General features: G+C 38.0%; 1 protein-coding gene across 4 annotated transcripts in view; it reads left to right on the top strand.

The window, feature by feature from the left end:
• The window catches only part of UNC5C (unc-5 netrin receptor C), a 401,808-nt gene that overhangs the window by 255,336 nt on the left and 129,587 nt on the right, over positions 1–16,885 (top strand). The window lies entirely within an intron of this gene.

The following is a 16,885-nucleotide window of genomic DNA, read 5'->3' as shown; positions in this document are numbered from 1 at the left end:
TTGGCTCAAAATTTTCTCTCTCCTCACCCCACGTTTTTGGGGCATCTTAAAAAATAGAACAGATAAATTTTTAGGTAAAAAAATGTTGCAATCAATGAATAATCTAACGCTGAAATTTGAGGGGTGAAGCCTTTACTTGCTCTGGATTCTTTAGTCTTCTCCCCCAAATATCATCAATCCAGAATCATCCCTTAGCTAGGGATTTTCAGAGCCCTCTTGGGGATGCCTGTTGAAATAACCAGTCTTGCCAATTCCTCTGAAAAGCACTATTTGGAGATACAAAACCAGCATATAAAACATGAGAACTACAGTTAGCAAAATATCAGGGTCTGGCAAAAAAGCAAGCACAGCATGTAGGAAGTATAATATCTAGCAATGAAAAACAATTCAAGTTAGGGAAGTCTTAGACTCATTCCTAATTTCATTGAGGGTTTAACCTGATTTTTAAAATCTGTTTTAGAAGAAATCTCCAAGAACATGAAAGCAAGAGCAACAAGGAAATATTAAGGCATTTGCTGTCAACCCTGGCTGCATTTGACAATCATCAGTGGGAGATTTTTAAAAATACATATGTCCTGGCCTCACCCCCAGAGAGAATGGTTTAATTGGGAACAGGGCATAGCTTTTTCTTTGTCTGCTTGTTTTAAGCTCACTAGTAATGCTAATGTACAACCAGGCTTGAAAACTGTTGAGACACTGTTTTGAAAATGCAGCATAGAGGAAGTACATAGACTTTCTATTCAAAAACCATGACCCAGATACTTTACTTGGTGCTGTAAGTAGACATAAAACTAAGACCTGATGCACTTAAGGAGATCACAGTCTAGAGAGGGCAAAATAGAGGTGGGAAAAGAGAGAGTGGAAAAGAGTATGTTTTACTGTTTGCTTGGGTTCTCCTTTCATGATGAGAATAAATTTGTGAACCCCCTTGATATTTCCATGGTATAGAGTTACATGGTAGAGAGCCCCTGCTTTCTTCAATATCCTTTCGCCTGTCTCTGCCTATTAAACTTCTCAGGCTGAGAGATAGCAGCCTCCTGACGGAAGAGGGGGGAACTCCAGGGCTTGAGTGAATTAAAATTTAGCTGGAAAAACCCAGGGGAATGTTCTGTACAAGGCAGTTCCAGGAATGGCAGGGAATGAATGGCATGCCTCTTTTTATAGCTACAGCCTTGATGATTCTAGACAATGATGCCCTCTGTCTGAAATGACGTGAGTGACCAAAAGGCTACCTCCCCACACCCATTCCATGGGGCATTTGTGAAACCAGAAAAACACCGCGTGGCAGACAGCTTTTCCTCACCTTTTTGCTCTGTCAGATTCTTGAGTCTACTCTTCGAATGTACAGGCAGAGAGTAAATGCCCTTAGTCACTGTATTAATTTCTGAGGGCTGCCACAATAAATTACTATGAAATTCGTAGCTTGAAACAACAGAAAGGTATTCTCTTACAGTTTTGGAGACTAGAAGTCTGAAATCCAGCGGAGTCACGCTCCTGGGGACTCTGGAGGAAACTCTGTTCCTTGTCTCTTCTCGCTTCTGGTGGGGGTCCCGGCATTCCTGGGCTTGTGGCCCCATCACTTCAATCTCTGCCTCCGTCTTCACATCACTTTCTCTTCTTTGTCTGTCTTATCTGTATGTCTCTTATAAAGACACTTATCACTGGATTTAGGGCCCACCTTGATAGTTCAAGATCTCAAAATCCTTAATTTAACTATATCTGCAAAACCCTTTTACCAAATAAGGTAACATTCACCTGTTCTGGGGATTCATATGTGAACATAATCTTGTTAGCCCACTATAGTCACCAAACATCTGTCAAGAAAAAGTCAATATGACAGTTCAAAAGGGCAACGAACCTTAACAGACACCACACCAAGGGGACAAATAGGTGGCAAGTAAACATATGAAAAGATACTCCACGTCATATGTCAGGGAAATGCAAAATGAAACAATGAAATACCACTACAAATCTATTCGAATGGCCCAAATTCAGAACACTGACGACACCAGTGCTGGCAAGAATGTGGGACAACAGGAACTCTCATTTATTTCTGGCTGGAAAGCAAAATGGTACAGCCACTTGGAAGGCAGTTTAGCGGTTTTTTACAAAACAAAACATACTCTTACCATATGACACAGGCATTGCACTCCTTGGTATTTACCCAAAGGAACTGAAAACTTATGTTCACACAAAAACATGGATGTTTATAGCAACTTTATTCATAATTGCCAAGACTTGGAAGCAACCAAGATGTCCTTCAGTAGGTGCATGGATAAATACGCTTTAGTCCATCCAGACAAGGGAATATTATTCAGTGCTAAAAAAAATAAAATAAGTTGTCATGTCATGGAAAGATAGAGAGGAATCTTAACTGCCTATTACTAAGTGAAAGAAATCAATCTGAAAAGGCTACATACTGTGTGATTTCAACTATTTGACATTTGGGTAAAGGGAAAACTGTGGAGACAGTAAAAAAAATCAGTGGTTGCCAGGGAAGGGGGAAGGATGAATGGTGGAGCACAAGAGGATTTTTAGGGCAGTGAAACTACTCTGTATCATACTTTATTGGTGGATATGTGTCATTACATATGTCCAAATCCACAGAACATACAATACCAAGAGTGAACCTTAATGTCAACTATGGACTTTGAGCGATGATGGGTCAATGTAGGCTTATCAATTGTAAAAAAAATGTACCACTCTGGTGGGAGATGTTGACAACAGGGAAGGCTATGCATGTGTGGGAGCAGGAGGTATATGGGAAATTTCTGTACCTGTCTCTCAATTTTGCTGGGAACCTAAAACTGCTCTAAAAAATAGTAGTAGTCTATTAAATACCAGGACCAGAAAAAGGCCATGATGGTGGAGGCATGAGTAGGGCTGCTGGGGGCTGAAAGAGAAGGCACTTACCTGGCTATTTCCCCTCGTTTAGTCAGTATTTCTAAGTTAACTATACATGTAGCAGGCAATGAAAGCATTTCCTCGTGTTCTTTACCAGCTTTCTGAAGCCTCACCCAATCTGTTGCGTTGTACTGTGGGCCAGATGCAGGGAAAGAGCTGCACAGCCAGGCTCTTGTATCGCTCACTTTTCTCATGCCATGGCATCCTTGCCAGCCTCTGTGCTCTAACAGTTGTCCTGTCTCATGGAAACGTAAAAATTCTCACAGCCACGTTTCTCATGAAAATTCTTGCCCCACAGAGTTGCCAAAACCAAATCGAAATAGCCAATACAACCAAAAGAGCTGCACTTGATAATTTCTTCTACACACACACACACACACACACACACACACACACACATGCACTTTTGCTTGGCCTAGCAACACAATGGGAATGTAAACACATTGTTAATGCAGTCGCTCTCAGTTGGCTTCCCAGATGGCTTAAGTTCAATAGATTTTTCCCCCTGATTTCCTCAGCTTCTCCTAGCAAGTGCTAAACAACCATTATGCCTTTTCCTGCACATTGAGATTCATCTGCAGCTACTAAACTGCCTCCAAAGTGCTTCAATTTTGCATGAGTGCTAAGCTGGGGACTGGGAGACATTACCCAGTGCTGAAGGCCCAGATCATTAGAAAGAGCATGTAAATCCTCTGAACCAGAAATAAAAAGTGCAGAGATTTCCTTTGTGAAATCCCAACTGCAGCTTTATGTAAAACATGAACCTTTGGCAAGATTTTAGGTGTTTCTTTTTACCTTCTCAATTGTAATTTTGCCTGACTTTGGCTTATGTGTTCTCATTTTTTAAACAGATATTTATTTCACAGTCAGAAGCATATGAAATAATAGCCATGTGCTGTCATTATTTCTCTTCTCAGGACACCGGAGCCCCCTTCACTTTTAACGGGGATGGAACTTCAAAGTATTGCTAAGGGATCACCCACATGATATATTTTTAAAACAAACCTGAAACCAGCTTTGAGGGGATGGGTGGAGATATATGAGATATGTGCAGGGGACATAAATCTGTATTATTTAAGTATAGATGTAGGAAGTGTACCGATACTGGATTATGGAGAGAGGTTGGGGTAGAATCAGAAGAGGATAGTGAAAATTATTAATGAGAAAGAGGTGGTTGTGTACTCACTTGTCAATAGATACATCCCTGCACATTATTACCTAAAAGTCTTGTTTGTGTTTTTCAAGGTGAGCGTCATTTTATCTGTACTTGATCTGTGTTTCCATGTCTGCTATCCTCCCAGCCTGCTTGTCAGACTGTCTCGCTGCAGATTAGAAGCGTGCATGTGGTCAGCTGGAGCAGTACCTGTGGGGGAGCGGGCCCAGGAGGGCTGGAATTCTGAGTGTCCTGCAGCTCTGCCTGCTGTGGGGCTGGGCCGGGGCCCTAAGCCCGCGGACGCGGAGTCGTGACAAAAGCTCTATGATGGGAAGGTTGACTCTGCATCCTCATTGAGTATTTCCTTTGCAGCAAAATTTTGAGAACAGTTATGAGAACATTTTACTTTTTTGTCTATAGTATATCCATTCAAGAGTAATGAACCAGGCTCCTTTTACATGATTGGTCTGTAATTATTTCTCTTTTTCCATATATGTATGTAATAACTCAGGCTATCTTTCTTTTAAGATTCTGAGAGTAAAAATATACATTTAAGATGAGATACAGCAGTTCACTATTTACCTCTAAACATATTTCCAAGGACATTTATTTATTTATTTTAATTAATTAATTAATTTTATTTCTGGCTGCGTTGGGTCTTCGTTGCTGTGCGCGGGCTTTCTCTAGTTGCGGCTAGCAGGGGCTACTCTTCGTTGTGGTGCGTGGGCTTCTCGTTGCGGTGGCTTCTCTTGTTGCGGAGCTCGGGCTCTAGGCCTGCGGGCTTCCGTAGTTGTGGCTCACGGGCTCAGTAGTTGTGGTGCCTGGGCTCAGTAGTTGTAGCTCACAGGCTCTAGAGCGCAGGCTCAGTAGTTGTGGCGACGGGCTTAGTTGCTCCCCGGCATGTGAGATCTTCCCGGACCAGGGCTCGAACCCGTGTCCCCTGCAGTGTCCACTGCCCCACCAGGGAAGTCCTCCAAGGACATTTATTAACCACTGATTTTTTCAACACTGCATATGCAAGTGGGATCTGACAGAAATGTGACTAAATGGGCTTGTAGGATAAGAAGTAAATGCATTCCAACTTGGAAGTAAAAAGAAAATACTAGATGAATGATATGCATATAAATATACATAGTATTATTTGGTGCATATGTATACTGCTTATATAACATAGCCACTTTATGCTGAAACCAAGTTTTGTTTGTCAATATGTTGTATCTATCCTTCAGACTGAATAGTCCTATCCATTAATTTCATTTTACTAAAAACCTGGCTAATCATGCAAATGTCATCTTTATTAGTGTATCATCACAAAATATTAATTATTGTGATTCCACACCTTATGACACTGAACTGCACATATTAAATAGCTAGCTTTCCGGTTCTCCCATAGAGATTGTTTATCCACTAGGGTATGTATCCTTTGAAGGGAATACATTTATAAAAGAAAGGAAAAGAACAAAACTTTACCTGGAGATATGAACAGACACATGATTGAAGCTGTTTGTTCAGTTGGCAGTATTATACAGTTACATAAATATCTCAGGAAATCGGAGCTCGTGGTGGGAAACAATCATTTTTCCTTCTTTATTTTTCTTTGTGGTGCTAGTGCAGAATGGACGTGAAGACGTTACAAGTTACACACGACATTCAGAATCAGGCATCACTCTTACATTATCTCAAGTTTTAGTTTTCCTATCTCTTGTGAAAACATCAAAATAAGATGTTGGACTGTAAAGAAAATTATAATAGTAACTAAACATTATAACCTAGATTTTCACATCAATTTCTTCAACATTTATTTTAGAAATAGTATTTTGAAACACTGTAAGCACACTATTTGAAAATATTTTTCTTACATAATAAGCCAATTATACTGTTTTATAGCATTTGGGGCATAATATTAAAATCACACATTCAGATATTTGAAAACTCAATTATATTGTAGAAGGCCATCTAATATTTATGTCGTATTCTCTCCTTCCTGGGCCCACAGGAATATTACAAGTCCCACTTCCTTGCTGTGCAGCTTGGCCAAGCGATTACTTCTAGCCCATGGGCTATAAGTGAGCTATGTTGAACTTCAGAGCCAAGCCTTTTAAGAGCAGGTGTGAGCTCTCTGTGCTCTCTTCTCCTTGCTTGGAGACCCTGGTAGCCATGGTTGAGAAGATGTAGGTTGAAGATAGACGTAGCCTGAATTACTAAGAAAGCTCACACAAAATAGCTGCCCTGAAGACTTCTGTGATGGAAACATAGACTTTAATTTTGTAAAGCTCTGAAATGAAGGGCATTGTGTAGTACACAGCATGGCATAAACTATTTTAGCTTCTGAAATCACATTAGTTAGGCTAGTTAGTATCGTATTAAGGGCTTACTCTGCTAAGAGTTTTACATATATCACCTCATTTAATCCTTAAAATAACCCATTGAGTTAGGAATTTTAATTCCTATTTTCTAGTTGAGGAAAGTGCTATTTAGTGAGGTAGAGGAATTTTCCCAAGGTCATACATCTAGTCATTTGAGGAACTAGAATTTGAACGAAGTCCTTCTCCAAAGATCATACTCTCGATTAAGTTTGCCAAGGATGAATTAAACATAAGGTTTTACTGGCAAATAATGTAGCAGTATTGTCTTCTGGAATTCTACCTAAAGCCTTATGTTTATCAAAAACTAAGTATATGTAACTTAGAATCAGCAGAAGGTCAAAGAGACATTCTCTGCATTTAAAAAAAGGAAAAAAGTTTAAGTGCATTATACTTATTTGCATTATTTTATTAAACCATCTTTCCCTTTGGAATAATAAAAGAAAGATTTGAGGCAGGGATCTCAGAATATATAAAAATATTTTGGAAATATCAGAACAAATAGTTATTTCTCAGTCTCTCTATAAAGTTAAAATTGAAAATTGTCTCAGCAGGAGTTCAGTACATACTCCTGGCTTGAAAATATGAAATGCTAATATTTTTCATCTCTACTTAGAATTTCACAAGTTAAATTTTTTCCTTCTTGTAAATTGAGTCATTCTCGCATACTAGAATTCTTTTTTAAAAGGATAAGAAAAAAGGATCTTCTCACTGATACTTGATCCGTTTTCACTCAGCTTTTACTGGAGGCCCAACAATTTTGGAGGCTCTAAAAAGCATTACAGTAACTCCACTTTTTGTTCCCTGTTCTTAGTGCAAATACCAAACATGTTCAAAATTTAAATCAGAGCTGTGTTTGATTATGTCTTTCTGGCTAGAATAGGAGGTACAACTGCCATCATGACTGAAAGTTCCTTTCCGCTAAAGTCTAAGGGAACACAATCACATATCTTTTAAATAAGTATATCATAGTGTACTGGGGGAAATATTCTTTCATTAATTCAACAAATATTTATTGTATGCCTACAATATGTACCAGGTATTATTCTAGGCCACAGCAACATCAGGTAACACACAAAAATTTCTACCCTGATGGAGCTCACATCCTAGTTGGAAAGTGAAGAAAGACTCTAGAAAACGTGATTGTGTTTATCAATTTTAAGTCTTCTCTAAACGATGGAAGTTTGCTTATTCTGCCCCAAATTAGTCAGAACTACCCTAGTTAGTTATTTCTGTTCAGTTGCTTAGCGTCCCTGCCTCACCTGGGTACTGGGATTGGGATGTAAGAAATTCCTGATGGGTGAGCTGTGCAAGCTTCTTCGTTCCTGAAATCAGTAGACTCTTCACTCATTCCATCAGGGTAGCTTTACTTTATCTGTGCTCTAATGTTGTAGGCGCCTAGGGGGTGAGTAAAGTCCTGGGTGATTTGGCTGAAGGACAGGAAACTTAAAGGCAAATCACTAGAACTTATTCCTGCTGTTCAGATTTCATTTCTAAATATCGTAGCCACACCTGCATTGCCCTGGACAGTTCACATCCCCACCCAGACTGAACTCTCCCAACTCTGTTGAAAATTTCCCAAACCAGCCATGTCTTTCTCATCTGGGTATGTGATTAATACAATTTCCATTCAGGGTGTTCTTCCCCCCTTCCCCTCCCTTAAAACTATGTTAGTACCTCCAATGGTAATTTTGTTAACAGAATGTAGTTTTATTTTCAATTACTATTTTATAGGATATTTAAAAGGAATTTTATAGATTTCAAGAACTTTTGTAGCTGTTATTTCATTTCTTTCCTCACAAACCAATGGAATGAACAAATTCTTAACTTTATTTTACAAGTTGGGAAACCATGGCTTGATGGATTTAAGACTTTCTAGAAGTCAGATAGTATATACAAAGCAAGAATTTATTCTCTTATCTAAATAAATCACTGGGTTGCTGTGTATTAGACAAGTATTTGTCTAGTCCCTCAGTTGTCATAATAATTGTCTGGATGATTTGAATTTTTTTAAAAAATGAGCATTTATAGTTTGACTTAAAAATTTTTTTAAAGAATATGAAATGTATTGCTTTTAAGATAAACAAGTAGCTGTCCCCAATATCCTACATATGAACTGTTGTAAGTGGCAGTCACTCCAGAGGTGATGGCTCTTAATGCTTGTTTCTAAATCATTTGGGATAAGAAAAAAAAATAAAAGCCTGACAGTATGAGTAATTATTATTCTGAATATATGTACCTGATTTTTATTGTCAGACTGTTTTCAGAGGGTCACCAAGAATATTGCTCTTAACACTTATGATTAATGACTTGTTGTAAGATCATTGATCTGAAAAGAAATTTGTAATGATAATTAAAATTAAAATTAGTAAAATTCAATTCAAGTAAATTAGATTAGTTTTGTTTACTAGTAAAGTCATATTAATCTTCCTAAGGCATATGTCATTTTTAAAAATGTCATTTCACCACTGTACAATTTTCACAGGCTCCCTTCTCCACAATACAGTCTTCTTTAACTTGCATACAAGGCTCTCCAGGAATCTCTCTTCTAATTCCATGGTCTTCTTTACTTAATTCTTGTAAACTACTCTGCACGGTGGTCACCATGCTTTTTCATCTCTGCCCTTTGGCTTCTTGCTGTTCTCTTCTCCTCAAGTGTCTTTGATTCCTCTCTAAATTTTTAAACCCAAACCATGCTTTGGCTTAAAACTCAAATATTCCATTCCCCAGGTTTCCCGTGATCTCTCCTTCTAAAGAAATTTCTCTATAGCTTTCTTTATGGGGTTTTCAGAATTTTCCAAACAATGGATTACTTTTATTCAATAGATCAACATCTGGTGAATGCTAAACAAAACCACATTGAAAGCTATGATGAAATGGGTTCTGTGTTTATGTTGACTGTAGGGTTCTATGGTTTAATAAATTTGGGGGGAATGGTGGCAATCCGAATTAAACCTACTTCTTTATGGCAGAACTTCTGACCAATGCCTTCAGTATACTAATGGGCACTCTGAGTTTCTAAGAGAAAGTTGTATTAAGCAGAAATCCCCAAACTTATTTGAGCAAAAACCACTTTTTTAAGACACAGTTTAAGGAATATTGGTGTAGTGAAAGGAATAGGAACACTGGATTCAGACAAATGTGGATCTAAATCCTGATTTCAGTAGTTATTAACTGTGTGAACAATTGTTTAAATTCTGACCTCCACGTCTTAACCTGTATTAGAGGTGTAACAATATTAATCCCAAGGATTATTATGCAGATTAACTGAGACCCATGGTAGATGTTCAATAAATACTAGTTACCTTTACTGTTCTGAGCTACAATTAAATTTACCTGTAGCTTGGATTTAACACTACTTTGTATTATAGCTATAACAAACAAATCATTCATTCATTTAACATACGTTAACTAGACAAATATTTGTGCCAATTACTATACTGTTGGATATACAGTGCATATGACAGAGCCCCTTTACTCAGTAAGCTACTATTTTTATCTCTAGTATCAGACAGTAAACTTCTGAAAAAGGGATCCATAAGCATTTCATCTCTATGCCCACCTTGGAAACTACTATGCCTGAAACAGTTGCTCAAGAACAAGCTCCACAATAGAATGTAACCCATAGGAGGATAGAATCCTTATCTATCTTCTTTACCACTGTGTCCTCAGTACATAGAAGAGTGCGTGGCACATAGTAGAGTCTCAACAAATACCTACTGAATGAATGACTGGACAAAAGTAATAGTAAGGTCTATAATTCATAAGTCCACAGTTAACTAATCTACAATAACATGTTATTATTCCCCACCCTTATTGACAGGAATCTTTTTTTTAAATTTTGTTAAAATTACTTCTATTGAAATTACTAACAAATTACATGAAATAGGGACAGAAAGGAATGCATGTAGTTAGATTTAAATAATGATTAAGAATTATACTTTTAAAGAAAAATGTTGGAATATACATTCAAATATATATAATGTTTGATGTTTTAGGAAAAATATTTAGATGAATAATATGTTTGCTTTCTCAGTGGAATGTGCTTTGTGTCCTTCCAAACTGAACACATTGCCATCATCATATTTTCACAGAATAGCTTCTTTATATTCTAAAGAACATTGACATATGAGAAGAGATTAATTACAGAAAGCATTTTAGTTCCCATTTTGGTCTCAGAAAGGCTTCTTGGAACAGAGATTCAATAGGTTTTTCATCACCAAAGTCAAGAATTGGAATTACATGATGGGCCAAAGCTGGTAAGATTAATTTCTGTCAACTAATTCATACAACTCTTTAAGTAAGAGAAAATATTTCGTATACCCACCACTCCAATTATCCTTCATACTTACAGCCCTAGGTTTGATGGGGTTAGAAAGTCAAATCAAAAGTAGGAGCACTGTTTCTCCTGTAACATCTAGAACCTGACATTCCTAAAAAGAAAAGGGAAAAACAGTGTCAGCATTGTCAGGGTAAGTATCATTTGTCACTCTATTTTAATATCATCTTGCAATTAAATTTTCAAGTTTCAGGGGGGAAGACTGCATTTATCTATGGTTGTCATACAGCTTTCTAGAAGCACTAGATGTCTCCCCACTCCAGATACATAATCCAATGAATAATTTTTTCTCAGCTCTAGACAAAACAAAAATATAACAAAACAAAACACAAATCCCCATTGGACACAGAATGCCAAACCAGAACCAAGTGACTAGAAACTATCACATAAAAGGTAATCAAGTCAATGGCCTAGGTATGAAATGCTTCCAAGCAAATCTCTTGAACCACTAAGTCCCAGCCATGTTATTCCTTGACTTTTTGGTAAATTCATCTTGATCACAAAGATAGTAAATGTAACTTTAACAAAATTATACTCATAATAAATCAAATACACTGGTAAGTTGCAATTCCCAATTACAGAAAGTAATTTTAGTTAATTAGATGGACTGTTTATATATTAAATATTATATTAAAAATTCAAGGAAAACATTTCAGAGAGAAGTTGGTAAATTATGCGTTTACAGTGTCTTCTTTTCCTGATGTACTTTAAAGATTGTCAGATGACTTTATGTAACATAAAACAATGTCTTAATTATAAAGTTCTACCTTTTGAGTTTTCATATTTTGATTATCTTAGTAAGAGTTATAAGTTGCTAAAATAACAATCAGTTTTTTTTATGGTATGACATCCTTTTAAACAATGATAGCATTTTGTGTGGTTAAATTTATATTAAGACATCTTGAGCTGCTATGTTTCATATTTTAGATATTAGTGAAAACTAATAGGGTTAAGCTCTGGAAAAAAACATGAAAAAGAGACCACACTAATTCAATAAAATGTTGTAATCTATTCCAGAACATCCTTCCCTGCAGCTTTGTGCATTTCCCACCAATCTGTGTACTAACTTTGAATATACCGTAATGAGATTTGGTAGAGTCACGTCTGCAGCTCTTCTCCCAATAGAGAGAGTGCTGGAAGAAATAGAATTGCCAGCTCTGCACAACATGGTGTCTCAAAACTTCCCTTTGCGTATGAAAGATAAAGTAATTGGGAGGAATGAGAAATGCAACTCAGGCACACATAACACCTAAGTCTAACATGAGGTGAGGATGCTTTTTCGTGAAACATACATGGGGTATTAGAAGATGCAGATTTGATGAGCATATTTTAAAAATCTTTAAGATAATGCATGATTTTTGAGTATCACCTAATAAACATGATAAATGAATAGCACAAGGCTGGATGTGATATTTTATACATCTTTACATTTCTGGAACAACATAATTTTTGACATTAGTGGACTTTTAATATTTGTTGACAGCACTGCAGATTACATTTCTGGGGGAATGTGGATATTGTTTTAAATAATTATGCAACAGGATTAATCATGGATTTTTTTTTTTTTTTATAAGGATTTTCTTTTTTTAATTAATTAATTTATTTATTTTTGTCTGTATTGGGTCTTCGGTTCGTGCGAGGGCTTTCTCCAGTTGCGGCAAGCGGGGGCCACTCTTCATCGCGGTGCGGGGACCGCTCTTCATCGCGGTGCGCGGGCCTTTCTCCATCGCGGCCCCTCCCGTCGCGGGGCACAGGCTCCAGACGCGCAGGCTCAGCAATTGTGGCTCACGGGCCCAGCTGCTCCGTGGCATGTGGGATCTTCCCAGACCAGGGCTCGAACCCGTGTCCCCTGCATTAGCAGGCAGATTCTCAACCACTGCGCCACCAGGGAAGCCCAATCATGGATTTTTGATCACATTATAATAATCTCTAGAAAAACACTATTTGTGGTGCTTGACTATTATGAAGTTAAATTTATGCTAAAGATAAGGAATAGATGTCAATTACCAGATTTTATTGCCAAATTCACATATAGCCTCACAAAGATCCAATCAGAAGGTGGCATTTGCATCTGAATTTCTAAAATCATGTGAAACTCCCTATTAACAAGTACATGTTCATGCTCATTATAAGACTTCTTGGTAAAGTATGCTAATTACTTTGCTGCACTCTGGCTCCCAAACCACAGCGATTCCTATTATAAAAGCAAATCACTGCAAACTTCAAACAGCATGCATCCTTGAGATGCCGCTATTAAAGGAAGAACAGTGATGGGAAATCTTTGACGTTATCAGACAGGATGGAAAATACACATTTGTATTTGAGTAAATCCTGTAGACCGAATCATTTCCCCCCACCCTTAAATAACCTGAAACCAATTTCAAGTTCCCAAATGCTCTTCAAAGCAACCTGCTTGGAAGTAATGCTGGTGGCATTTCAAATTTCAAGGCAGGTTGCTTTTTCCATCTCAAGACTTCAAGCAGGTTGGAAATTGCACTTTCAAAGAAAAAGGATATTACCTACTTTTAGCCAAACCACTAGCCTCTGGTTTGATGAACAAAATGTCATAGGTAACGAACTTACCTATGGTAATGAAAAGATGATATGTAACTGAGTAACTCAGAGTCTGAATAATGCAGCTAATTCTAGAGAATTCTAAAATGTAAGTGTTTAGATAACTTCATGCTCCAGTTTTTTCTTGTTCTGGTGTTGTTGACTACACGTTGGAGTGTAAACTTTGGGTATGTGGTGGGTCCAGTATACAGAGCTGTAATTAATCCATCTCCTCCTGGATGGGGCATCTGTGAAGTTGAAGACAAAAATCGGTGTGTGCTTGACTCCTGTGCCCATGGGGAGCCTGGGCCACACAATTCAGAACATTCGTATGATGAATAATCCCTGTAGCAGGCGGGTCTGTGGCTTCTTGAAAGGATTTAGATTTGTGCTCAGTAGAAACATCCATGAGTCTCTTAGGGCAAAAGGACACAGTGGCCCTCATGAAGTTCTCCTAGCATTTAATTAGGTTTCCTGTAATTGCTTTAAGTAAAAGGTGGGGTGGGGGGAATGAAACCTGAAGTTATCACCTTGGGACACAAAATATTTGTATGCGGTTTTACTATCCTGAGCCCATTTGTTGCTGCTCTACTTTTTGGAAAGAACCATTATAGTTCTAAGGAAATACTGCAGGTTTATCCGCCCTTTGGTGACTGCAGCAACCTTTAGAGGAAGAGTTTCATTTCCAGTAACTGACTTTCTGCATGTACAGAGAAGGTATAAACAAGTAAAACAGACAAAAGTTTTAAAAACCAGAGAGTGGAGTAAAAAGAAAGGAGGCAGGAGAGGAGGGAAGGCTCTGCCCCATCTTTGCACAGATTTCTAGATATCAGAAAAATGAGAAAAATTACAATGAGACAGGAAAATGAAAAGCCCAAGCAAGTACCAGGAAAGAGGAAAGAAATTAGTGTTATTTGTTATTAAGTTGGTTTTTTACTGTGGAGACTTGTTTTATTGGTTGGACATTGGCTAAAATAATATAGTAATCTTTTCATTGAAGGGTGAGGGATTGGGATATGCCAGTTACTTGAAAATTCTTTTCAAACTTATCACTCTATAAACATAAAAACGTTACTAATTTCCAAAATGTTAAAATAATATTAAATATACTTAATTAACTTTTGTAAATAGAGTCGCCCCATCAGGATTTTGCCGTGCCTTGGGCTTATCAAACCCACTTTCCTGGGCTTCATTCCAGTTCAGGGACTCACGAGTGGACCTAAGGACTTAGTTGTTTCTGTGACTCAACTCCCATCAGCTTGTGATAGGAAGAATTGTTTATCCCCCAATGGGTCAGCACCTACTATTGTTGGGTGGTTGTTAATTTCCCTGAGTGCTTTTACCCATATGAACATGTCCTAGATTTTAGGGTAAGTACTGGAATACCCTTTTTTAGGCTCTCCAGATGACACCTCTTTCATGTTACCTATACCAAGAAGTCATGATCAAACATTTTAAAATATCATAACTTTTAGGAACTAGTTAAACTTTGTATCTTGTACATATCATTATATCATATATATCGTATATATATTTATATCTGTATATTTTTTAATTCTCATCTGATTATGTCATCTTTTTGGTTAAAACACTTGGTTCTCAGAAAGACATCCCAGATCCTAAACATGGTGTACAACAGTGGTTCTCAAACTGTAGCATGCATCAGAATTCCTGGAGGGCTCGTTAAAATATTGCTGGGCCGAACTCTCCATTTTTCTTGTTCACTGAGTCTGGAGTGGGGCCCAGGAATCTGCATTTTTTTTTTTTTTTTTAGCTTTTTTTTTTTTTTTTTAAAGATTTATTTATTGATTGATTCATTACTATGTTGGGTCTTTGTTTCTGTGCCAGGGCTTCCTGTAGTTGCGGCAAGCGGGGGCTACTCTTCATCGCGGTGCGTGGGCCTCTCACTATTGTGGCCTCTTTTGTTGCGGAGCACAGGCTCCAGACGCGCAGGCTCAGCAGTTGTGGCTCACGGGCCTAGTTGCTCCGCGGCACGCGGGATCCTCCCAGACCAGGGCGCGAACCCGTGTCCCCTGCATTAGCAGGCAGATTCTCAACCACTGCGCCACCAGGGAAGCCCCAGGAATCTGCATTTTCAACAAGTTCCCAAGTGATGCTGATAAAGCTGTTTTGTGGGCCATAACTTTGAGAACTGCGGGTTTACAAGAATGTATGTAAAGTGGTCCCTTTCTTGTCTCTAGTTTCATCTCATGCTAGTATTCTCTGTGTCCAGTGCTCAGTTGTCTTCTCCTGGGTTCTCAGTCTCCTCCTTCCCTTTCCTACTTCTTCCCATGTGCCCTGTCCCTCTCCCCATAGGATTTAATCAACCTAACTCATGTTGGAGACTTTTATGTATCCTCCTCACAAAAATAAAAGTTCGGGCTTCCCTGGTGGCGCAGTGGTTGAGAATCTGCCTGCTAATGCACGGGACACGGGTTCGAGCCCTGGTCTGGGAAGATCCCACATGCTGCGGAGCAGCTAGGCCTGTGAGCCACAACTACTGAGCCTGCGCGTCTGGAGCCTGTGCTCTGCAACAAGAGAGGCCGCAATAGTGAGAGGCCCGCGCACCGCGATGAAGAGTGGCCCCCACTTGCCGCAACTAGAGAAAGCCCTTGCACAGAAACGAAGACCCAACACAGCAAAAATAAATAAATAAATAAATTTATTTTAAAAAATAAAAAAAAATAAAAAATAAAAGTTCATTGAGGGCAATGACTATTTGACTCATCAGAGTTTCACAGGTACCTAGTGCAATATGTTATACATGATTGATACTCAGTAGATATTTGGTGAATGAATGAATGAATAAACAGTACAGAGTAATACATTGAACTTCTCTTACTGTGCTCATACTCGACCCAGAGCAAATTCTCCTACCCCCTAAATGGTGCCCCTGCCAGTTCTCTCAGTAGACACTCCATGCTGGAAGTATGTGCAAGAGAACTGGCAGTTGCCCACATATATTGTTCAGATAATCCTTCTTGCTCGTGCAAAGAGGCATATTGCAGGATGAATACCCCTAAAATGATAATCCCAGATTCTTAGTTCAATTTTTGTTATTTTAGGATTACATAATACTGTGAAATAAATTCCAATTATTTGAGCATTTTAACTAGAAGCCACTTTATTTTTAACAGGATTTTGGTTACATTGTTATCATAGAGACACACTTGGGCTTTCAAAATATTACTCATGAAAACCTTAAAGTCATACATTCTTTGGATAGAACAGCAGAGGTTTGTTAACTAAGGCTAGTATTTCTTTTAAGAAAAACAATGGGCCTTAATAATAAACAAAGCTGTTTAAAATGACTTAGTTTTAAAAAATTACCACATATTTATAAAGTACTAGGTCATGTAATAAAAACTGATACACATATTTGTGCATATAAATATATATATTGATGATTTATATACTTACGATTATAGTTTTAGGTCATTCTCTCTCATTTCATGTAAAGAATTAGGTAGACTTAGTTATTGTAAAGCTGTGTACAGCATATGGGTATCTTACCCACAATCTGTATAATTGAGATAGAATCCTTAGAAGATGTTAAATTCAAGTTACTGTTTC

The sequence above is a fragment of the Balaenoptera acutorostrata genome, chromosome 5, assembly GCF_949987535.1.
Source record: "Balaenoptera acutorostrata chromosome 5, mBalAcu1.1, whole genome shotgun sequence".
Taxonomy (NCBI): domain Eukaryota; kingdom Metazoa; phylum Chordata; class Mammalia; order Artiodactyla; family Balaenopteridae; genus Balaenoptera; species Balaenoptera acutorostrata.
Note: the sequence above shows the minus strand (reverse complement) of the source record. Positions and strands in the feature narration are given on the sequence as shown.